The following is a 7,314-nucleotide window of genomic DNA, read 5'->3' on the forward strand; positions in this document are numbered from 1 at the left end:
CATTTCATGATAGTTTGTTCAAAGGAAAAGAAAGAGTTGACACCCCTTATGATGTAGACAAAGAGGATGAAATAGAAGATGAAAATTAGGTCATAAATTTGAAAACTAATACTATTCCTAAGGGGGGTGGTGGAGTTGGAACGGATATTTGACCAAGACAAATCAGCATGCCATAAGAGAACCTTTGAAGAGAGGGAATTGATGAATGAAACTATTACAACTTAGGTACTAAAGATGACACTAAGATGGTAAAGATTAGAAAGGGTGTTGACTCTTGTGAAAGATTAGAAATGCTATAGCAACTCATAGAATGCAAAGATGTCATTTCCTAGAGTTATAAGGAGCTCAAGAGATATGATCCCAACATTATTACCCATGATATTATCTTGAAGCTTGATGCCAAACCTTGTTACCAGAGACAGAAGCTGATAAAACCCATTATTGAACCCTTAATACTGAGAGAAGTCCAGAAGTTGCTAGATTCCAAGAGCATTTTTTCCGGTTTGACACCCCACCTAGGTCACCAAATTAGTACCTATATGAAAAAGAGTGGAGCTATTTTCTATTGTGTGGACTTCCAAAATCTAAATCAAGCATCTCAAAAAGATAATTATCCATTGCCTTCACTCGACAAAGTATTACAGATTGTAAATGGATCTAAGATGATGTCTTTTTTAGATGGATACCCAGGATACAACCAAGTGGTGGTAGACAAAGATGATAGATTGAAGATAACATTCATCATCAAGTGGGGAGTAGTTGTCCACAAATGGATTCTCATTGGCCTATTTAATGTAGGTGATACATTTCAAAGAGTAATGTATGAAACATTTAAGGGGTTGGTAAAAAAATATATAGTCATTCACATGGGTGACCTCACAATGTTTTCAAAAGAGAGAATAACACATGTTGTTGACCTAAAGAAAGTCTTCAACGAATGTCAAAAATACAACATATATCTCCTAACCTAAAGAAATGTCATTCAAAGTTACAAAAGGGCTACTCTTGGGACACATTATCTCTAAAGTTAGTATTTCAATTGATTCAAAAAATATAGAAGTGATTATGAAATTATTGCCTCCTCATAATTGCAAAGACCTTAAGTTTTTCTTCAAGAAGATTAACTTTTTATAAAAATTCATAAGTGGATTTGCTGAGATAGTTCACCTTCTGAATGATTTATTAAGAAAGGAGCAAAGATTGATTGGGTTCCCAAAGTCAATAAATATTTTGAACATATCAAAGTGGCCATTTCTACTATCCTAGTACTTGTGAGTCTCAATTATTAACTACCATTCAAATTCTATTTTTTCACTCTAAAATGCTCATCATGTGTAGGCATCCTCAGATAAAACAAATATAAAGAGGATGAAAGATCTATTAAATTTATGAGTTGCCCTTGAATATTTTCAAGTTAAATTATCCTAGACTACATAAATAATCATTTTCCATAGTAAAAGAAATCAAGAATTTTCACCATTACATACTCTGGAGTAAGGTATATGTCATTGTACCTAACCCCACAATCAAGTCATTGCTAATGCAAAATGAGCTAGTGGAAAGAATAGGAAAATAAAAAGTCATCTTACAAGAATTTAACTTAGAAATTCAAAGAATGAATGTAGTAAGAGGACAAGGGTTAACTAAGATGATAGCAGACAATGAAGAACAAAGCATGGTGTTTCAGGTGGAAACTAATGAAGGGATACTAATAGATGTCTAGTATCAAGATATTGTATTTTACCTCTGGAAAAATCAATACCCTCAATGGATAAACCAATCCCAATGTAGAGGTCTAAATATGAAATGTGAATCCTATATGCTTCAAGATGGAAAGCTCTATAAGAACAAATATGAAGGGATTTATCTGAAATATTTGGGTCATGAAGAAGAAAGAGAAGTACTAGGGAAATATCATGACAAGTATAGTACTACATATGGATTGATAAAGGCCATGACTCATCAGATTCTAAGCTCAAGATTCTTCTAGCCTACCATTTTCAAGGAGACATACAAACACATTTGTTCTTGTCACATTTTCCAAATAAGTGCCAATACGGAAAGATACCGGACTATGTCTTTGTAACCAATTTTTAAGGTTCTTCCTTTGACCAAGTGGGGGCTAGATTTCATTTGGCTTGTAAGCCCACCATTTTCTATAGGACATATGTTTTTTCTAATAGCTACAAATTATTTCATGTGGTGGACTAAAGTTGAAACTTTTAGAAATTGTATTGCAAAAGTGGTTACCAATTTCCTAGAAGAATGTATTATGACCAAGTTTGGGATGTCATTCTTTTTGGTTTGCAATAATTGATTATATGTTGCATATATTTTCTTACCCAATAAGCATTGGATAATCATATCATAATTAAATTCTCATCCAACTATTATCCACAAGGGAATGGAGTGGTTGAGTCTACCAACAAGAGCCTAATAATGGTCATAAATTTCTTGCTCATACAATCCAAGGGATTGACACACACAATTGAAATATGCCTTGTGAACCAATAGGATATGAGTAAAGAGTGTTTTCAAGACCTCTCGTTATTTTCTAGTCTATGACCAGAAACCCATATCTCCTCTCAACCTCAAGATTCCATTGTTAAAATTCATGAGGGGATATGGTGAAGATACGAAAAACATCCAAATCATATTGATGAACCTTTTGGAATTGGATGAGAAAAGGACATCAATGGTAGAACACATATCAAAGTATCAAGATGTCATCAAAGATTGGTTTGACAAGAGAGCCATGGAAAAATATTTTAGAATCTTTGACCTTCTTTTCATATGGGACAAGGAAAAAGAAAAACTTGGAAGGAATGACAAGTTTCAATTCTTGTGGATTGGTCCTTATTAGATTGCGAAGATTTTGGGAGAAAATAATTTTAGGATAAGTACTTTACAAGGAGAATTGGTTCCATTTCCAGTCAATGGACATTTTTTGAAACATTATTTTGAAACTTGAAAGAAAAAATGTTATTAAATTTTGTTCAATTTTTTTTTAAAATAGTCACTTTCTTTGAGTTGTGTGTTTGTTTGAGTTGTTTTTTTTGGTTCAAGGGTTAGTGTGTAGTCAGGATTTCTCTTAGTAGGTGAACTATCCCAAATGGCCTCAATTTTTGGAAGATGTATTTCTTCATCAAAGCATTTGGATAACTTTGTTTCTTGTATAAACTTTAAATACAAGTGTTATTCATAGGCTAAAAGGGGACTTTCATCCTTAAAATAGGATTCTAGATCAATTTCTCAAACAATTTACAAACCTAAAGAATTGATCATCTAGGTTTCCTTAATTCAAGTAGATAGTAGCAAAGGATAATTCAAAACTTACCGGTTTGGAAAAAATATTTCCCCTGAGACTTTTCAAGATTACTATTTGGCATGTGAGTTTCCAAAAGTTCATTAAAAGAGGAACTCATGAGTTATTAGATTGGAATAGATCCAAAAGGGAACACCAAATCCTTGGTTACATAGTCTAATCATGGTCAAGACGAAAATAAAAGAAAATAAAATTACAATGGTCTCCCACAAAGGATTGGAGAGCTTGGTATAAATGAAAAGGGTAATCAAATGGAGCTAGCACATCATAATCACTAGACCACTTCACACAAAAAAAGGATTCAAGGAAGAATCAAGTGGGAAAGAATGAGATCTATGAAGTAATCCAATTAATTACCAAGTCCCCAAAAATAGGAAATTGATGAATCATTAAGAGCCCTTTGAAAAAATTCTCACATCTGGTCATATAGTGAATGCTAGTAGGTTTATGGGAATTTTATATAACACTACTAGTTAGCAAAACAAAATTTCTACATTGCTAGACACCCATAATGGTTGGCATCATCTAGTAGCATCAAAAGAATTAAGAAATTGGACACACACTGAGCATGAAAGTTGAAAAATCTAAGTTTTTGGTTTCCAGTACTTAGAAGCCACTTGTGACTTCTAGAATCAAATCAAAAACTTTACAGAGTTTTGAATACTACTTGCCAATAAAGAATTTTTTTTTTTTTTTTTCATTTCTTCCTTTTATCAAGGCTATTTTTTATGGCTTCACAACAAACACCACGTTTTTAATTCAAAATGGGGACCTCCCTCTTTTCCTTAGGTCAAGGGATCCTATTCTCAATAATATTGCACTTAGTCAGGTGCCTCGGTGGATGAGGTCTCTCTCTTTACATCTAGGTTAGTCTAGGGTGTCCATTTGGTTAGTTCAGAACAAATTTGGTAGGTCATAAAGTCTAATATTCAAGTTCCATGGCAAGTAAGTGTGTACACATGAACACATTGTACACATGGGCACTCATCAACATATGCATGATGTGCACCCAAGTGCCTAACTCTGGAGAGGAACACATGTTCATTTGTGCACCCTTATAGGTGCACCATGCACACCCTTGCACCTTATTGTGCCTATAAATATTAGGGTCCCCATGTATTCAGGTCATTTATCTTTTTCAAAGATCCTAATGTTGCACCTACACACCCTCGAGAGTCCGCACCTCCATAGTTGTCATTATCTCATCTTTACTTTCAACTGACTACCTAAGGTAAACTCTCTTGTACACATTCCCACACTACAATGGTGCACATGGTACTTTATATGCATAGTATGCACATAAATATGTTAAAACTTCCATAAAAAACACCACACATGTGCATTGGGAAAAGTACACAATATGCGCTTACTTAGAACATTCATTCTAAGGTGTGCACCTTGTGCATATGCAAAGGTGTGCCTAGTACATGATGTGTGCATGTGCACTTTTCTGGTCTTGTTGGTCATTTTTTTTAGTTTTTACTATTCTTTTGCTAGTTTCTTATCATTTTATGCTAGTTTGGTCATACTAGTTAGCATTTTTTAAGATTTTGACATCAATATACTGACATGTATCTTTTGTACAAATTAAAATGGCATCATCCTCATTATCTATGGTGGTGAATATATCACCTAAACTAGTTACCTTCAAATTCCAAGGCACACCAAAGGAATCATGATTTTTAGATAAGCACTTAGAAGTCTGAGGCATAGAGATGGGCCACATTGATTGGAACACATTCCTAGTTTTGTTCAACAAAATAAGGGATCTAGATCAAAGATGATCTCATTAATGATTCTATGTTAGTTAGTGAATGCAGCTTCTCACTCTATATCCATCCAATCTTTAGAGTTGGTCATAGTATTGGCCCAATACTACATGCCAAAGGAGAAGGTCATAACAAGTGTTACAGGGGAGATGGTTCTAGATGTACAACATGATAATATAGAGAAGGTTTTTCACCTACCACAAGAAAAAAATTCCAAAAGATTACATATAACATAGTTGACAGGTGGTATAAGGAGCATGAACAAGAGGTAAAAGGCATAGTGTAAGAGAACTACCTCATTGCCCAATCCCCTACTAATTGAAAAGCTGATAAGGTCAACATGAGCTAGAAATAGTACTCTTGAGAAGAATCATGGGCTCCTTCTAGCTTGTCACCTTAAAACTTGGGTGGTTCATTTCATTGAAACCATCAAGAGGAGGGGGTTTCCAATTGACTGAGCCACCATCATCAATAATAACATAGAAAAAAAATCATTTTGATGAAGATTGATCCTCTCTTCTACTTGACTTTCTATGTGGTCTATTTTTTGATGGCTAGACCAATTGATTATATAGGGTTAGTGAAGAAATAGAGCATGCAAGATGCCAGTTCTTGGTCATACATAGTGTACCCTTACTTGTATGAAAGAAGCTCCCTTTCAAGATCCTAGAGTATAGAATTGTAAATGATGACTTCATCTTTTCTATAATATGGTTCATTGAAGGAGATTATGCAAAGATATTGTATATAGAGGACTCTGCCCAAGTAGCACAAGTAGGTTCTTACTTCATTTAGCTCAACACACTCACATTTATCTAGGTGGTAACAAATATCCTATGTCCAAAGAAGCTTCCCCATTATCAGTCTAAAACATTGATACTACTAGAGATAGCTAGGTAATTGGCCTTAACACATGATAGGGTTAGAAAGAAACATAAGAAGACATGGGTATGGTCCATTACCATCAGATATTTCAAAGTCAAATAGAAACAATATATAGCTAAATATGGTAGTAATGGGATTAGTATTTCTTTGATGATTACCCAATGACCCATCCCTAATTTGACAATATTGGAATGGTACAACATCTCATAGGAAAGACATTTATCCCTGATGTCACAATAGAAGATCACTCAATGAATTATGTAGGTTACTATGATGTTTGGATCAAAAACTATTGTAGGATGAGTCTATGAATAGCAAAGACAGTCCTCAATTTGAGAATAACATTGAAGATATGGAATAAAAATGCTCTAGATATGTTGGATCCATTATATAATAGGGATAGAATTTTTGAGAGGCTCACAATGAATGCCCAAATTGGCCAAGAGGAGAATGATGACATACAACATAGGGTAGACATGTCATCCAACTGACTAGGATTAGGTAAGGAAGTCTTTTCAATTGAAGATAGTTCCTAATACACCAACATTACAGGCTATGGCTAGGCCCAAGAAAGGAAAAGGGGCCAAAGTCACTATCCCAACTTACCAAGAGAAGTCCCTGGTATCATTGGAAATGATCTACAAATATGAGAAGGAAGTGGCCTACTTCCATAGTAATAGAGCTAAAGGGAAGAAGAGCAAGAAGGTAGTTCAAGAAGAGGAATCCCAACTAGAGGAAGCTCAAAGTGAAGAATCACTAGTTAAAGGGAAAGAAGCTTAGGCTCCACCTATAGAAACCCTAACCTAAACAAAGGCCTCTCTATTAGTGCTCAAGAGGGTTGGGACTGAGACAAGGGTGATAGGGGAGAAAACAAGGAAGCCAAAGAAGAAGAAGAAGAAGAGGAAGAGGAAGAGAATGAGATCTACTATCTCTCACTCAATAGGAGAATTTTGTTAGCCAAGGCCATGGAGGAAGAAAGATAGAGTAGTACAAACTAGATGCCTTCCAAAAAAACCAATCCAACTCAAGGATTCTACAAACCAAGAGGGATGGATAGAGTCTATAGAAGGAGATGGTTCTTATGCCTTTGACCTCTTAGAGTTTGATTTTATGCTGACTGGGATGTGCTTGGAGGGAAAAGTAATAAGGAACTTTCCCTAGAGAGAATCCCTAGGTGAAGACTGGAACTAATTACCTTCACTACTACAAGGAGCATGGGGTATACCACCTCCACCACCACAAAGGTGACCTTTTCCTCCTCCTCCACCAAAGAAAAAAGCCATTCCCATGTCCCCACCAATCATTCAATTAGATATTCAAATGATTAATGGGGAT

Source organism: Cupressus sempervirens, chromosome 8 (genome assembly GCF_028749045.1).
Source record: "Cupressus sempervirens isolate cs-2001-9-10 chromosome 8, ASM2874904v1, whole genome shotgun sequence".
Taxonomy (NCBI): Eukaryota; Viridiplantae; Streptophyta; class Pinopsida; order Cupressales; family Cupressaceae; genus Cupressus; species Cupressus sempervirens.